This window comes from Notamacropus eugenii, chromosome 1 (assembly GCF_028372415.1).
Source record: "Notamacropus eugenii isolate mMacEug1 chromosome 1, mMacEug1.pri_v2, whole genome shotgun sequence".
Taxonomy (NCBI): domain Eukaryota; kingdom Metazoa; phylum Chordata; class Mammalia; order Diprotodontia; family Macropodidae; genus Notamacropus; species Notamacropus eugenii.
The window spans coordinates 406,657,679-406,676,800 of NC_092872.1; the positions used below are offsets into that span (position 1 = coordinate 406,657,679).

Consider the following 19,122-nt stretch of genomic DNA (forward strand, 5'->3'; position numbering starts at 1 on the left):
TATACCAATTTTTTTTTTTACCCTAATGATGGGGAATTTCACTGGAGAATCTTCATAGCATCCTCGAGCATTAATCTGATGGCACCTGCAAAATAGGAGTATTCAGAAAAAAAAAAACTTGCCATCAATAAGTCCTCCTTCTTCTGCTTGAACTCTGTACAGGACATTTGTCATGACACTTGCAGATATTTTAGCTCAATAAATCTTTTTCTTTCCATCTCTTAAGTTATACAGATTTAGCAGCTTAGTACCCATTTGTTGAACGTGTATATGTCTTTTCTTCTTGTAGACATATAATAGTAGTAGAAGTACTATTTCTAGTACTAATAAGTGACATTCACATAATTTAGAGCACTTTCAGATTTACAAAAGTTTTCAAAGCATTTACGTATTTGGTTTTCACAATAAATTGGTGATATGATCATTGTGTTACAGATGAAGGACTTGAAACTTGAAGAGGTAAAAGGTCAAATGCCCATATATCATAATAGTATCTTAGTCCCCTAATTGCATAGAGTCAGAAACTCACATTGTAGATACATAGTACCTTGCCTCAATATAGGAAGTAAAGGAAAAATTTTGTAGAGAAGTGTTTTGTCTTTTTTCTCCTACTCATTCAACTGAGGTCAAGAGTCTCTTCTTATTATCAAAGTACTGTGGAATTTTCAAGCATCCTCAAGATTTTCCTTTTCTGTATTTTGGGGTGTTCAAGGTGGCAATAACTATCAGTAGTTCTGTCTTTTACAATTTGTAAATTAGTATACTCTATTAAATCTTAGATTTTGCTTTCAGACGGAGCTGGGTGAAAATAGTTGCAGCTGAAGAGAAAGGATTATACATAACTATGATAGTACTGTTTTTTAAATGGTCAAAGATTTTGCCCAAGTGTGGAAAACAACGTAAGTCTATCCAAAATACACATTGAGGGAGAAGACTTGCTTTTAGCCATGAAAATATGTTTACTTCACTTGAGCTAAGCCAAATTAGCACAAGCAATCAATCTACTCAAAAGTACTCTAGAGATAGAGAACTTAGAGAAGCATGAAGTCACAGAGCCAAGAGCTGGACCTTTGAGGCCATGCAATCCCAACCCTTTTCTCCTTTCTCCCTGACCAGACTCATAGGCAGAAACCTATGCTAACAGAACAAAGGGGAATTTGCCTAGATTCACACAAGTGGTAAATCAAAGATGTGAGGTTCAGATTTAACTCTTCTTATCCTAAATCAAAGACCTTTTCTATTTCACTACTGTTAATAACTTCAAATGAGTAAGAGAAGCAATAAGACTAATAGTTAATCATGGATATGCATTTTTGCATATATATATATATATATGTATATGTGTGTGTGTATATATATATATGTAAAAACTATATTGGTTTGCTTTCCTTGTCAATGAAGTGGGAAGGAAAGGGTGGAGGGAGAGAATTTGGAGCTCAATTTTTTTAAAAGAATGTTGCAATTATTTTCATGTGGAATTGGGGAAATGATACAACACTAAATTAAAGACTTATCATTAATACCAATATTCAGCATCTATATAGCACATTAAGGTTTGCAAAGCACTTTATTAATGTTAGCTCATTTTATCCTGACAACAACCGTAGGAGATAGGTATTATTATCTCCATTTTATGAGGATACTGAGGCAGATAAAGGTTAAGTTACTTTCCCCAGGTAACACCCTATTGCCCAGGGTCAGTCAGATTTGTCCTCAGGTTTCTGACTCCTAGTTCAAAGTAATAGACAGTTGAACTCTGCACATAGTAGGTATTTAGTAAATGTTTGTTAAATTGAATTACTCATTTTGAGGCACAGCTATAGATCTAAGGATATGGAATTACCTTAAAGGATTATTTAAACTCAGGCATGCTCTACATGCATATTCCTAGGAAGGCATGCCTAAAGCTGCAGGACGAGTTTCTGCATGTGATCCATAGCCTATACATATGTAACAGGTCCATTTCTTTTCAATTACAATGCTCTTTCTGGAGAAAGTAGAACCAAATGGTGTTCAAACTATCCATGAGTGAAAATTCAAATTGAAATTTTATATCCCCCAGCAGAATTCTGCAAGTAATAAACGAAAGTCATTATAACAAACTAAGGCAGGTATTCAAGCAATGAGATTTTTTTCCCCCACATAGCTCCTTGGCCCCCTGTAGGCTTAGGTGGATGGCTTCACTCAGAAGCACAGCTAACAGTTAGAAACATCAGTGGATTCATCATATAAATACCTACTGGCACCATTACATGCCTCACATTTCACAAAGTGACATGGGAAATATGGAAATAAAATGACGTAGCATTGCCTACAAGGAACTTATGCTTTAGCTGATGAAAAAAAATCTAACACATGCGAAATACATAGTGATTTAATTAAGCAATAATTATGTGGTACTGATTGTAAGAGTACTGGGAGAAGGGAGATATTCTGCTAGACTATTTAGTGGGCCAGCACCTTGGCTAGAGATAGCAGTGAAGCTGAGAATTGACTTGTTAGCATTGGGATTCAGGATAGAAGTAAGCCCCCTGCCACTTAGCTGCATTATGTAGCCATATGATAGCAGAGCATCTTATATTTAGAGCTGGAAGGGGCCTTTGAAGATATCTACCCAGTCCTTTCAGTTTAAATATGAAGAAGCTAACACCCAGAGAGGCTGCGTGCCTGTTCATATTCACATGGAAAGTAAGTGGCAGAATCAGGGTTTAAACCAAGGATCTCTGATTCCAAAATCACCATTCTTTCTACTGCACCATGTGGCATCTAGTGGGGATTTGAAGGAGAGGAACTTGAACCTTAGTGAGGGTATGATAATAGGTACCTTGTGGTAGGTTTTTGCCACTTTTACAGGAGCTTTTAGGATCGGGGAAGGGTACGGTTACATTGATAGTATTCCTGGGAGCTTTTCCAATATGGATTTCTTTCTTGGTGCCTCTCTAAATTGTTAAAAGGGGAGCTATATGAGGAACTGGGTTTTCCCTCCTATGGTTGTTTTTGTATGCTACAAAATGGTAGTAACTCCCTTTTAGCATTTTGGTATTAAGTGAATTTATGGGCCTTCCTCAGATAGCCCAGGGCATCTCTATTATAAAACCTTTCTGATACTCCACTTTCATTAGCTTCAGGGTAGGTTTGAAATACTCATATACAAGGCTTTGTAGTGCTGGGTTGGAGCTGGACTTTAGAGAATGGTAGGATTTACTTACTAGATATGGCAGAGAGTCAAACTTATTCCAGAGGATAGAATAAATTCAAGTGAAGGGTTCAGGAAAAGGTAAAGCAGTAGTAATGGGCATGGTATATATGGAAGACATTGCAGATTTCTGTCTATCAGGAGATCAGAATTCATTCTGGGGCTGCAATGGATAGAGAAGTGGCCCTGGAATCAGGAGTACCTGAGTTCAAATCCAGCCTCTGACACTTAGTAGCTGTGTAATCCTGGTCAAGTCACTTGATCCTTTTTGCCTCAGTTCCTTTTTTGTAAAAATGAACTGGAGAAAAATATGGTAAATAACTCCAATCTACCTACCTACCTACCTACCTACCTACCTACCTACCTACCTACCTACCTACCTACCTACCTGTCTGTCTGTCTGTCTGTCTGTCTGTCTGTCTGTCTGTCCGTCCATCCGTCTGTCTGTCTGTCTATCTACCTACCTATCTACCTATTTATCTACCCATCTATCCATCCATCTGTCTATCTATCTATCTATCTATCTATCTATCTATCTATCTATCTATCTATCTATCTATCTATCTATCTATCTATCGAACTATCTGAGAAATCTAAAAGGCAGAGTTTCTGGGAAATTAATAATCAATTTATTAATTACACTAGTTGATAAACAATAAATTGATGATCAGTGGTTTCTCTTGGTAACCAAAGACAAAACCATGGAGATCACTGAATGCTTAAATACCTTCAGAAAAGAGGGTGCTCCTGATAGGTGAAAATCAACCCTGATTGGTGGACAATTAATGAAGGGACTGGAATATAAATGAGGAGGTGAGTTAAAAGTCTTCAGCTCCTCCTGGTGAGAACATGTCTTGATCATGAAACTTAGTTGCCTCCAGCAGTCTGGACAGAGGAATCCATCTCTACCCATACCACTATTGTTGGTTTTCTGCTTCATAAGCTTGGTTACCCTAGACTCCAGTACAGGAGTGCAAGAGCATGTGCTTAATGCTGTAGGGCTAGAGTTCAACTAGATTAGATTTTCTAAACAGAAGTAAGGTTTTTAGTTTGGTAGGGTCCTGCCCAAATTGAGAAACATGTTCCCAGAAGAACTGGGCAATCTCACCTATCCGACTGACCTACAGGCGCTGGTTCCTGAATGGTGAAATACAGTGAAAAAGCCTTAATCCTAATTTAATAATTGGTTGTTAATATAATAGAAAACAATAATTTCTCTGTCTCTTTATATATATATATGTGTGTGTGTGTGTGTGTGTGTGTGTGTGTGTGTGTGTGTGTGTGTATGTGTGTGTATATATACACAGATACACATATATTCCTCCAGTGAGATATAGGTATATGTGTGTATGTGTGTATATTTGACCTTCAAGGAGTAGATTAGTGACATGTGGACATTGGCATTTTAGGGAGAGTGGGATAACAGTGGGATTTTGAGGGAATGGGACCTTCCTGTGACTCATGTCCTTGGGGCCTGAAAAGTAGGAGTGAACCTTCTGCAGCTAGTCCAAGTCACATGCTGCTTACACTCTGTCCCTTCCTTTGAGATGGCACTCATTTCTTAGTTTCCACCATGCTCTAAGAGGCATTTTGATTCTCTCTAATAGGCCGTACTTTACTCATTCATTGTTTCCTTATAAACCTTTCCAAAACTCACTTTTTAAGGGAGCCAACTAGATCTAGTGTGTGGAACCAGTGAATGATCATAAAGAGAATGATAATCTTCTATCAATTTCATGATAATCCTAGCCCATCCTGAGAAGGGATGTTTTGCATCATAGGATTTAGAATTAGTATGAAGTTCAGATATTGTGGAGCTTAACTCTCTAGTTCTATGAACGCCTAAACTGAAACTCAAAGAGGGAAAATGACTTGTCCAAGGTCACACATTAATTTGGTGAAAGAGCTGAACTTAGAACTCAGATTTCCTGGTCCTAAGTCTGGGATGGATTTGAAGTATGAATAATAATTAATAATGTGAAATAATAATTGCTACTATATATAGTATTTTAAGGTTAATAAAGTGCTTTGCAAATCTTACTTCATTTAATCCTCACAACAACTCTGTGAGGTAGGTATGTTTATTTTCTTCATTTTGTAGATGAAGAAACTGAGGCAGCCAGAGATTAAATGATTCTCTCAGGACCACATGTTAAGTGTATTAGGCCAAATTTGAACTCAGATCTTCCTAACTCCTGAATCTAGGTTCAGCTCTCTGCCCATTGTTACCTAGTTACCTGGATGCCTTAATGATAATTCATATTTTTTGATGTTTTAAGAGTTGCAATGGGCTTTACTGAAACAACAGCAAACATGACAATAGCAATAGCAACAACCATACACAAATATTGTCAACCCCATTTTACAGAAACAGGCTCAGAAAGGGTAATTACTTACCAGACATCTCATCACTCTGAGGTTCTTTGAGGCAGCATGTCATAGTGGAACAAATTCTGGACTTAGAGTTAGATGACCTAGGTTCAAATGTCATCTCAGTCCTTTCCTAATTGTGCGATCTTTGGTAAATTCTCAGATTTCACCTCCTGCTTTAAAAGGAGAAAGTTGGATAAGAGAGTTTTCCAGTTCTAGATTTATGATCTCATAAATAGCAGTTAGGACTTGGACCCAGGTCTTATGGATCCATATATAGCAGTCTGTTTGTAAACATTTAGAAGGCCAAATTTTAATTCAATAGGTGTTGAGTTCAGGGTTTTATTGAAATTTCCTTTTCTTAAATGCCATCATTTTGGGGCTGTGAAGTTTAGGTGAGATTTGAGGTGTGAATATTCTCTCTATCACAGTTTAGAGTTTCTTTTCTCTCTTCACTTAGCAAAACACTCATTAATATGCTGCAAAATGTACTTGATGTGAGTAATTAGGCTGTTGTTTTTATCTTTCTGTAAGTGATTACAGGCATGTTCTCTGCTGAAAGGATCTGGATTTCCTTTGACAGATACATCAAGAAGGAAAGAGAAACTCAGCTCTGGGATTAACTCACTTGTTTTCAGTTTTGAAAGGAATAAAAAGCTCCTGTTCTGCTTCTGGCCTCTGATGTTCTTTGCTCAGATGTTGCATTGTTGATATCATACATTCATAGAAGTAGCCCCAGGAGGGTTCATGTCACCAATGTCCCTGAGCATCCTTTTTCTGGGATGTGAATTGGGAACAAATCCAGTTGGTGCCAGTAAGACAGGATGTACTAGATTAGATCTAAGGCTATTGTTTGTCTGCAATATACTGGGCATGAGGTTAAGGGAGCAGCAGAAGTCATGAACTTGGACTGAAACAAGCACAGAACACTGAATTTGGAGTCAGAGGACCTGAGTCTGGATCATAACTTTGCTCTTTCTTGATGGGCAAATCATTTAACCTTTAGGAATCTCATTGCCCTCATCAGTGAAATGAGGTGGGCAGCTTAGACCAAATTGTTCTCAACCTGGGGCCTATAAACTTTTTTCTAAATTAAAATTTTTCTATTTCAATATAATTGGATTTCTTTGTAATCCTATATATTTTATTTTATTCATTTAAAGACATAAGTCTAAGAAAGATACCTAAGTATCAGACTACTGAAAAGATAAATGACACAAAAAATAGTTAAGAACCACTATACCAGATGATCTAAAGTGCCTTCCAGTTCTAAATCCTATGAAAAAAATGACCTTGAGTGCCCAACATCTGTCACCATGATGACAAAATGGAAGGAGACCCAGCACTAAACAACAGAGGAGCTATCACCCTTCAGTCTCCAGGAACTTTTAGCCCCCTCTCACCCCACCCCAGCCTTTTCAGTAAATGTTAGTCTAATTTTTACCATGACTGTAGACTCTCACCTAAGGCCATCTTCTCATGAATGTTGGTCTTTCTATTTACCTAACCACTTTTACCATCAGCCTTTCTATTTCTTGTTGTCTCTTAAGAGTCCCAACTTTCTGTCTACTCAGTTGCTCACACTAGCAACTTCCCTATTCCATTGGCCCCACTAATGTCTGCAGAAGAAATTCTTATGCTAGCCACCTTAACCTACCTGAGATGTTCTTGACAATAGTAGGAATAGTAAAAGGAACTACATTGCCTAGAGATAAACATGAATACCCTTCCATTGACCAACCTCATGTTGTTCTAACTATGCATGAGGATTTCTGTCACCTTTTTTGAGTAGATACATCCTCTACTAGAATTAATCTCAATCATGGGATATAGATCTGGAAGAGGCCCTAGCAATCACAGATGATAGACTTCTCATTTTAAGATGAGCAAGATGAGGTTCTGAGAGTGACTTAACCAAACTTAGCAAGGAGCAGAATTAGAATTCAAAGTGCTCTGACTCCTTACCCAATGATCTTTCCACTTGTCCAGGCTGTTTCTGGTACCCATCCATCTCATCTCCTATATGATTCTTGTCTACTCTCAACTCTACTATGTTTTTCTATCATGTTCAATTCCTCATAACCTCATTTGTGGTTTTCTTTTTAAAGAATTGGAGTAATTTGTCATTTCCTTCTTTAGATCATTTTACAGATAAGGACACTGAGGCAAACAGGATTAAGTGACTTTCCCAGCAGCATATGGCTAGTAAGTGCCTGAGACCAGATTTGAATTCAGGTTTTCTTGAATTCAGGTTTTCCTGAATCCAGGCCTGATGTTCTATCCACTGAACCACTTGGTTGAGAAATTCATTTTCTTTGTTGCTAGCTCCCGAACAAGGCTCTAGGGACACTGAAGGAGAAGGAAGGTGAGATGCAGGAAACTTACTAAGAATAAGATGGTGGAGAAACCAAAGCAAGCAAGCAGGCAGCTGTGATGTAACGTAACTAGCATGGGTTTGGCATCAGAAAACCTGGGTTTAAGTACTAGCTCTTCTCCTTACCATCTGTTTGATATTGGGCAAGATACTTCTCTATGAGTCTCAATGCTCTCACCTGTAAAATGAAATGGTTGGATTAGGTTCCCAAAGAGCATGCTACCACCCCCAGGAGGAACTGGAACAATCCAGGGGGTCAGTAGTAACCTTAGGTGCAACTGCAAGATATTGAATAAAAATAAAAGGGTAGTCAAAGCATAATGAAAGAAGGAAGAGAAAAAAATTTTGAAAAGCTTCATACATGTTTCATCTGTTGTTTAACGGGGTTAAAGCTGTAGTGATTACATTATTTTCCAAATAAACACACAAAATGCAAGTTATAACCAATCAGTGGTTAAGTCCACCAACAGGTCTTAATAAGCAAGTGTTGGCAGGCAAGTATGTTGTGCCATATTGGGAAACTCATCATGTATCAGCAGAAATATACGCATATAATGACTTGTTTGCAATACAATACTATATGGTTATATGGCACAATATTGCATCATCAAAATTTCAATGCAGGAAAAACCTACAAATTTATAAGAAGTTATTAAAATTAAGATGCATTATTTAAAAATACTTTATATTTTTGAAATGATGCAAATTAAAAAAAATAAAGGTTTAAAGAAAGTGGATTTCCAGGAGAACGTTGAGTAATTGCTTTTAAAAGGGTGCAGTAGGTAAAATAAGTTTGGGAGCCTCTGGATTGGATGATCACTCAAGATATTTTTTCCTCTAAATATTATGATCCTAATTTTTCTTCTTTAAAAATTACACTATTTTCAATTAATGCACTTTTTTTTTCCTTTCCTACATCCCTTCTCTTATTGGAAAAAAGTAGAAAAAAATTGAACAGAAAAAATCCTTCTTATTTCACCAGACTAGGATATTGAGGCACAATGAGGTTGGGCTTTACTCAAGGTACTTAAACTCCAAACTCAATCATCTTTTTAAAGGACTTAGTTCAAGTCCATTTACCCCAAAGAAATTTAAAGGACTGGTATGAATTTAAAAGGGATAGAGAAAACTTTCTAGGCAGAAGGAACAGTTAAACAGAGTGTTAGGGATAGAAGACAGGATGGTATATTTATGAGAGACCTATCCTCACTGGCTACATTGTAGTACATAGCAAAGAATAGAAGGATATTAGTTCAGAAAAATAGGGTGGCATCAGATTCCCAAGGACCTTGAATATCAGAAATTTTCTGAGAGCCTTCCTTTTTCCTCTTTCATGATATACTATAATACTTGTAGTATTTGCCACCAACCTGGCACTTAATTTTATGTGATTTTGCATTATTGTCTAGTTGTTTAATATCTGTTAGTCTTGATGAGAAAAGATCATTATTTGGTTTGACCAAATTGGCCCAGTTCTATACATCCTTTGAGGCCTTGATTGAGCCCCTCCTTTTTCTTCTCAAAGCCTGGGAGGCTAGCTCTTGGTCCAAAGCATATTTTGCATACAGTAACTAGTATGAGTGAGTGTTTGTTGACTAAACCAGTTGGTATAGAGGGGAGAACTAGAACTACAAGCCTTCAGAGGTAGAAGTAATCTTACAGGTAATTGATCCCAATTATCTTGGTTTACAGCTGAGAAAAGTGAAACTCCAAATGGGAAATGAACTTGACTAACATCATATAGCAGGGAATCCAAATCAAGTCTTTTGATTCCAAGTCCAGTGCTTTTCCTAGAGTAAGAATATCTGGCTTCTAGAATTGTTCCTCTGCCACAAATTACAATTCATTTTCCTATTTGGGGTCTGTTTCTTCCTCAGCGTAGCTAGATGGCTAGATTTGGTCTCTGAGGCACCTTTCAGTTCTATCATTCAGTGACCTTATGATTAAGTATATTCATCCTAAAAATAAAAACCTTGCTTTCTCAGATTAATACTTAATTGACTCTTAAAAAGAAACTCCAATTGATTCTAAACTTTTAAAAAGGTGAGTCCTTTTCTCAGGCATAGCTAGTGACATTTGGCTTTATTTTTAATGGAGCTCTCCTCTATTCTGATTCAGCTCCTAAAACACAGCTGTCATACTGTATTTCAGTTAACAAACCCTATTCCCAGGACTGTACTATTAACAATAATGCCAATTAGAATCTGGAAGTTAAGACTAGTCAGATTTGGGGAAAGGATTGACTATAAAAGAAAGAAAAGGGCATGAATTAATTGGAAAAGGAAGGTCATAGAAAAGTTCCTCAGGATTGATGTTGCCTTGTGAAAGGCAGTAGGCATTCTTCTGGTGACGCCACATGATTGATAATGGAATGCCATGATCTCAGAAGAATCAAGACCTAAAGGACATTGGAAAGATACCTGGTGGACCCTAAGCATACTGAAACACATTACCAATGATATCATGAGGGAAAAATGGCATAAAAGAAATGATCAAGGATGTATATTTACAAGGAGGACATGCAAAAGTACATTAAGCAAAATCATCAAGGAAATACATGATCAGAAAAGGAAGTGGTCTGGTTATGGAGAGAGAATGTCAAATGGACAGCCCAAGTACTTTACTTGCCACATAGCATTTGAAAACCACTTTGAGAAAGGACTCCAGCACCTTGGTTAGGTCTTTTTAAAAAAAAGCTTTAAAAATTTCATTTTTATTTTGAGCTTAAAGACCAAAAAAGTAGAACATTACTTTTAGAACTGTGTTTCCTTCTGATTTTTTTCAATTCTTTTTTGTACATTTTCGAAGTGTTTGAATAATCCTCTTTTTAGAAATCAATATTTCTAACACCTCTTCTTTGCCCAATTCCCATTCTGACTTAAAAAAAAGAGAGAGAGAAAACTATAACAAACATAGTAAAGCAACAAGGCAGAAAGAGACACATTTTTGGACAGGGCCACTGTGTAGATTTGTTTTGTTTGACATTAGCTAGATCTCTGTGGAGGATCAGTGGAAAAACATGGAAAAGATTTGGACAGATTGAAAAGGCAAGGAGAGAGTGTGATCTATACCGATGGAAGGAATACCAAATTCAGTGAATTATCAAACTCTCTCTCTCTCTCTCTCTCTCTCTCTCTCTCTCTCTCTCTCTCTCTCTCTCCCCATATATATATGTATGACTAGAAAATGGAATGATGTGGTGTCCTAGTTTGGAGAGGTGGTCAGACTCTCCTATCCATTTCCCAACATTTAAGAATAAATGTTCTTTGATTTGATATGTATCACTTTCTTGCCACCAGGCAACTATGGATAGAGTTCTGGGCCTGAAATCAGAAAGAGTAATCTTCCTGAATTCAAATTCCGTCTCAGACTCTTACTAGCTGTGTGACCCTGGGCAAAATCACTTCACCCTGTTTACCTCACTTTTCTCATCTGTAAGATGAGCTGGAGAAAGAAATGCCAAACCACTCCAGTGTCTTTGCCAAGAAACCCCAAATGGGGTCACAAAGTATTGATACATTTGAAATGATTGAACAACAGCATCCTCTTTGCCATTAAGAAATCAAAGTAAAACATGAATGTAGATATGCTACTGATCACTGAATCTCAGATAGATAGTGAATATAGGAAAAATAAAAACTTCCAGGACCTCCTTGGGTCCATCTGGGTTGGAACATGTTATTTTGTGCCTATAGATTTCCAGTTTCTCTGTCAGTCAATCAATAAGCATTTGTTACTTTGTTTATGAAATGAGTATTACACTGTTGACATACTTATTAAAGTATCAGCAGTCAAATGTAGTCCACAGGATGAATCTCTGGCAGAAATATAATTTGAAGTTGGATTGCTCTTTTATATGTATATATATCTATATCTATATCTATCTATCTATCTACATATGTATACACACATACATATATATGTATATGTATGTATGCACATATTTATGTATGTATGAAAAAAGTCTCCACTTCTTATGTCATACATTATAAAAATCTTACTTCATGATTGATCTTAAAGATTTATGAGTACTGATTGTTGAGGTTCTACTTGACTGAGCATAGGGATACCCTTTTCTAACTCATGATTAGATATTTGGATAGCCCAACGATGGCACACATTCAACATCTTTAGTTGCTACAGAAATACATGGCTATTCTCTGGGAGAGAGGCCTATCATGGACATTTTCTCATAATGTCAATGATGTTGGAAGTTGGCTGTTGTTTTAGAAAGGGCAGGCAGCTCTCCCAGTTCAGATACTAAAAGTTATCTTGAGTAGACCTTTGAAAAACTATTATTTTCTTAAAAAGGGGTAGGAGGAGGCAGGTGGAAACTCAGTAAAGCTTCTTGCAAACGTTGCAAAGGAAAAAAAAGAACCTGTGGAAATGAAACATGAACGTTGTGAGATTAAATTTGTTGCATTTCAAAGAAAACTAACAGCTCTTAACATGAAAGTAAAAGTGATTCCAATAAATCATATCTCATATAAATGTTTCTTTTGCTTAGGAAAAGAAGTCTCTCAATATCAGCAGTTAGACTTGCAGTTTCCATCTATGATAAGTGATACACACAAGGGCTTGATTCTTCAAGGATCAATTCTACTGGTAGAAATTCATAGACCTGTGGTACTTGGTTTGGTACTTACAAAATAAAGTTAAAAGATCTAATTAAACAACTCCTCTACAGAGAATTTTTTGAAATACCTAACGAGTAATTACATAGGATGAGCGGGTAGGATGGCAAGGTACCAGAGGAAGGAATTCTCACACTGATGATGAATCCATAGGGTAATTGGCAGGTAAAAGCTAAATTAAACCTCAGACTAAGGGGGAGGGGAAATAGCAGGTGGTAATTCTGTAGTTCCCAAATTTTCTGGCTTGGCAAAAATGAACAAACAACAATAAAACTGATTCTTTCCCTATCATAAAAGGAGTTGAGATATAACTAGATATCAATTAATCTCATATTAAATTGGGTGCTCCACATTATGAGCAGACTTATTTAAGTTCATTTGAAAACAAAACAGAACAAAACTCAGCACCTGAACTATCAGTCTGGAAAATGAGGAGGAATTTTTTCTTAAAAAAAATTCCTTCAACTATCTGGTTGTTTTTCCCCATTTATTAGCATTTATTCGTTTCTTCAGTAAACGAAGACAAATTGCTCCAGATAATTGCATTCAGGGCACATTTCGAGAAGATGTGGGAGTTGAGAGAAAATGCCACAAAAGAACAAAAACTTTTTCATGTGGAGAGTCAGTGACTCCACTCTAGAGGAAGAAAAGATTGCTTGTTAATAATTCCCTTATAGAATTCCAGAGCTGCAAGTAACATTTCATATTATTTAGTCCAGTTTCTTTGATTTTACAGGTGTGGAAACTGAGGCCAAGAGAAGGAAAGGAGTTTGTCTGAACTGTCACATTGTTAGTAGTAGGGTCCGGAGCAGAAGCAATATTGATTCATTAACACTTAGAGGCTTCATAAAGTGCTTTCTTTAAGACAGTCCTGTAAGGTGGATAGTACAATCATCAGTATCTCTATTTTGCTGATATGAATGCCAAAGCTATGAGTATAAATGACTTATCTGTAGCTAATAAGTGTCAGAGCTGAGACTTAAAGTTGAGTCACTTGATTCATTCCAGTACTTTCCATTATATCTATTTCACTCAGATTTAACTATAATTCAGGTTGGTATATTATTTAACCTTGACTGCAGATTATTTCACCTTGTGAAGTGTAAGTGCCCAGACTCTTAGGGATAAAGAAGGAGTAATACAGTGAGCTCAAATTTGAGTGGTCAGGGTAAGGGGAAAGCAGACATCATCTTATCTGTTCCACTTTGCATCAAATCAATCAAGCAATCAACAAGAATTAATTAAGTTCCTTCTATGAAGAAATGACTACGCTAGACACTGTGAACACAAATACAAGAAACTTTGCCTTTAAGGAACTTATATTCCATAGTGGGATACAAGATAGGTACAAGGGAGTAGTATGCTAAAAACAATGCAGGAAAGTTAAAAGAAATCTTCAACAGCATTAATTTGAACAATTAGTAGCAACAGCTACAAAAACTGGAAGATCCCTGCCATGTAGGTAGGATTTTTTTCCCCCTAAAAGGTAATGAAATAGTCCTTAATACTGAATTGGTCTAAACTAGGTCAAATGACGCAGCTTCTCAGTTACTTAACACATAACACCCCAGCACAGGAGTAAGGGTTCCTCAAGCTTGATGAACTACTGTGGGAAGTAACATGCCCTTATGACTGAGTATGGTGCCATCATGACACAGGAAAGTGGGGGATATCAAAGGGAAGCTGCACTTAGGTGAATTCATGTCTTTGCTGACTATTCATTCCATGCTATTGTTAAGTAAGCTTTTGTTAAAACATGTGTGTATGTAGATACATACATATACGCATATGCATACACATATACACATATATGTGTGCATATACGCCTATATACATACATCCATATTTATACACACACACTTACACGCATACATACACAGAAGAATCACTGCCACTTGCTTCTCACTCCAGAGAGTTTTGGCCTTATCAGTCACGGGGATTATGAACAGAACCAGAGGGCATTAGACCTATAGTGTCCAAGAAATGGGAGGGGGGAGGATGTTACCTTACCAGATACATGGATCCCTTCAAGCCATGTATTTATAGAGAAAACCAGTATTAAAATTATCTATGTTGTATTATATTTTTACTTATTTTGTTAAACATTTTCAAGTGACCTTTTATTCTGTTTTGGGCTACAGCTGGGAGTGTTACAGGTCAATGCTGCTGCATGGCATGTGTTTAACATGCACTTTCTAGTCGCTATGGTACTACTGCTTTAACTGTTGTTCTCAGAGCAATAGCAAGAGATTAAAAAGTAGGAGCAGGGAGAGGCATGGACCGCTTGCCACCGCCTAGTACTTGACATCATTACCATCCAATTCAACTTCTGTAAACAGCTGTCCAATAAGTTTTCCTATTCCCACTCACCGGCTTTTTCAATCCAATCTGTCTACTGATTCCAGAATACTATTCTTAATGCAGAGCTAGAGTCACTCTGCTCTTCCACTACACATGGCTCCCTAGTGCCTACTGCGTCTGTAAAATTCTAGCTCCTCTGACTACTGTTCAAAACTTATCATAATCTAATACTATCCTACTTCTTCAGTCTTGTTTCCCACTTCTCTCTTCCACATTCACTCTGCATTCTTGTCAAACTAGATTTTTCCTTCCCTTGGCTTGTGCTCTCCTGCCTCTTTGTCTTTGATTGTTGTCTTTATTCCTGGAATATCTTCCCTTTCCCTCATTATTGAATTCCTCTCTTTCCTTTAAAGTCCTTTTCTTCCAGGAAGTTCTCCCTGATCCTCTTGCTGTCTAATGACTTTAATCAGTCAGTCAATAATTGTTTATTAATTATCTACTCTGTTCCAGGCACAGTGCTAAGTGCAAAAAGAGGCAGAAGACAATTCTTATCCTCAGAAAGCTCTCAGTATAATAAGAGAGACAACAAGCAAGCAAATATACTCAAATAAGCTATATATAGGATAAGTAGGAAATAATGAGAAGAGGGAAAGGTACCAAAGAGGGATTGGGAAAAGCTTATGGCATTTTAACTGGAACTTGAAGGGAGCCAGGGACATAGAGACAAGGAAGGAGAGCATCCCAGATATGCGTAGCAGCCAGAGAAAATATCTGGAATCAAGAGATGGAGTATCTTGTCCTTGGAAGAGCAAGGAGATCAGTATCACTGGATGCAAGGGAGTAAGGTTCAAGAAGAGTAGAAAGGTAAGAGGGGGCTACTTTATAAATGCCAAATAGAGGATTTTGTATTTGATACTGGAGGTGATAGGTAGCCACTGGGGTTTGTTGAATAAGATGGGGTGTGTGTGATATGACCAGATTTTATCTTTTAGATTTAGCAATTCATTTTATAGCATTCAAATGTACTATAATATAATACTGGGCATAGTAATGTGTTTGTATTCTATCTCCTTAAGAGACTAAGGTTTATGAAGTTGCAATCTCATCCTTCCAAATGTTTTCTCTTCTTCACATGCTAATCAAGTGAACCTCACACAGTAAATACTTAACAAATGTTTATTTAAAGTGAATTTGAAAGTATCTTGAATTGGCTCTAACAATTCATTGTTGACATTTTGACTGTAAAAATTTCAGCCATGTGGAACCTTTTATATGTACTTCCCTGTGGATCATAACCAACAAAAAGAAAACATTATCCTTATATCCGGTTTTCAAACCATAAGGCTTTCTGAACTTAACTGGGCTGGTTCTGAGACTATACTTTATGCCCATACAGGATAGTTGAATGGACCAGACCTTGTGTTCTGCAAGAATAGCATGCAAAATCCAGGTGGTCCTGATATCCAACCAAGCATTGGAAGAGAGCTTTAGCGTAGGACCATTTCCTCATCAAAGGCAAGCAACTTTATCTAGGGACAAAAATCCAGTAGATGGCTCATTCTGGGTCTTTTAACTTCTTTCAGGTATGAGGGCAGCACCCACACTCTCCCTCAATCTCACTATGTCTCAAGTCTGCCTCCTTTCTTGATCATTTATGTCTTCAATTTGTAAACATGCTTATCTATTTCCAACCCACTCCTCTCCCTCTGCCACTATTCTATGAACGTCTTAGGACAGAGAGGAAGTATTATTCATCAGGAGCAGGATTCTTAATCTGGGGTCCATAGATAGATTTTTGAGAGGTCTGCAAACTAAGATAGGGAAATTAAAATTATATGTGTGTGCATGTACATATACATATATGTGTGCATGTTTATACATATATACATACACATATATACATGTGCATGCATATATGTATATATATTTTTTTCACTAACCTCTAACTGAAGTCTAGCGTTTCCTTGAGTTATTTAAACACATTATTCCAAAGAGGGGTTCCACAGCCTTATCTAGATAGCCAAAAGAGTCCATGACCTAGCAAAGATTCAGAATCCATGATCCAGAAGAATCATCTTTACCACAAACCATACAAATAGTCATACAGCTTTTGCTTTAAGGCTGCCAGAGATGGAATGCTCACCAGCTGGAGAGGCAGCCCATTTCATTTCGGGATACTTCAAATAGTTCATTGAACTGAAATGTTTGTTGAGTTGAATGGCTAATATGAGAATTTGGGAGAAAGAAATGTTTGGATTGGACCTGTGACTTGATTGATGTAGGGAATTTCTAGTAAGGAATTTCCTTTACCAATGCAGGTTTTCACTTTCTCTTCAATTTACAGCTTTGGAGAGTTCCCTGGAACAAGAAGCAGTTAAAAGAACGACTTGTCTAATCACTCTATTGAAGTCTAGCTAGCATGTGTTAGAGGTCTTAGTGATTCAGAGTCTAAGTATGTATTCACTGTTATTTTGACTCCTTTCTTGGTAGACTCATGATGGAAATAAAGTAAATATATTTCAAAATCAATGCACATGGTTTTGGACTTTTTCAGTCTATTGATAAATTGTGCTATTTTTTCTCCTCTCTAAAAAATGCTATTTGTCATATGGGATGGATCCTGGGAGGGGAAGAGATACTTAGGACAATTATATTAATGTAAGAAACAGAATATATTGATAAAAACTTATTTACAAAAAGGACTTGTCTCTTCCCCTCAGTCATACACTTGATCTGCTTCCTTTGAGGGAGTTCCCAAATAGAGGAAACCATGGATCCTTGACTTACTGACTTTAAGTCAATTTTTAATATCTACTTCATGTCCCAAGGTTGTTGGGAAGGTAAAACAAAATCATCTGTGGAAAGTAATTTGCAAACTTCAAGATGTGACTTAAATATAGCCTATTTTTAGGGGGTTGCTTAGCATTATAATAACATTCAATATATGTTACAAAGGGAAAATGTATGTGAGTATTTATAAACCTTTTAAAATAAAGTAGTTGATAATTACTACGGATGCTTTGCAAATTGTAAAACTGAGTAATAAAAGTACAACTTTGGCATCAAGGAATGAATTTTCAAAAAATTTAATGACACAAGTTTATATATGGGGTTAGATAGCAGTCTGTACGAGAAAAGGATCTCAGGGTCTTAGTGGACTGCAAAAGCAATATTTGTCAACAATGTGATGTGGCAAGGAAAAAAAGTTAAATTCATCTTAAATTGCATTAATATAAACAAAAAACCCCCAAAAAGGAAGAGAAGAATTCCATGGTCCTTTGTCTTAAACCACTTCTGGAGTATTCATTTATGGGAAGCACATTTTAGGAAGAACATTAACAAGTTACACTGTGTCTAGAGGATTGCCAGGAAAGTAAGTCAGCTAAAAGCTCTGCCATATGGGGACTATTTGAAGGAACCAGGGACATAGTGGGTACTTGATAAATGCCTGTCAACTGAGTGAACTCAAAGTAAGGGGCAGGATAGAGAGTAGCATGGAGGTAAATTTTTCTTCTCTTCAAAGAAAAACTTCTTATAATTAGACCTGTTCCAGGTGAAATGGGTTGATCAAGATAGTGGTGAGTCCCTCCAAACTGCAGACCTTCAAGTAAAAGTCCAGTGCCCACTTACTGAGAAAGTTGCAGAGGGGATTACCTTTTAAGACAAAAGTTAGGCTAAATGACCTTTAAGTTTGGAGATTTTATCACTCTCTGCAAATATTCTGAGAACTGTTTTATTCTTCCCATATTTAAATTTCTGAGACTGTTTAATGATAATGGATGTGCATTTAAATAAGTTGAAAGAGGGTTACTAAGAATGGATAGAGGGAAAAGAAAAGGTATCACCCTATGGGTTCTTTGCAATCTCTATTTCAAAGGATGGCAATTAATGGATGGACTTTGTCTTTTCATGAACCTTTCAGAGGCTAGGAGTCCCATCATTCTGAATCATTTTGATTTTACAGGATGAATTCTCTGGATATTGCTGAAAATTCACAATAACAATGGGGTTGCCCCTGCTGAGGATCAGACAATTTGCAGTCTTTAATGTGAGCTAACAATTCACATAAAGACTCACATTTTGGCGGGGGTGGTGGTGGTGGTGGGGGGGGGGGGTGTGGTAGAGTGGAGTGTGAATCAGGTCTGTGATTTCATCCATGAAGAGAACTTCTGGTGAAGGGATTCTCTCCACTGACAAAGATTAACATCTTCTCTGAAATTCATAGTTTTAGAGAGTTGTCTGGGGCC

The 19,122-nt window shown here is 37.0% G+C and overlaps 1 long non-coding RNA gene across 1 annotated transcript in view; it reads right to left on the minus strand.

Annotated features, from left to right (window-relative positions):
- Positions 1–19,122, minus strand: part of LOC140526218 (uncharacterized) — an 81,929-nt gene continuing 62,807 nt past the window's right edge. Inside the window, exons 3-4 of the long non-coding RNA XR_011974284.1 lie at positions 5,594–5,739; positions 1–85 (exon numbers count right to left, since the gene is read on the minus strand). This is a non-coding gene — a long non-coding RNA (uncharacterized lncRNA). The remainder of the gene's footprint in view (positions 86–5,593; positions 5,740–19,122) is intronic.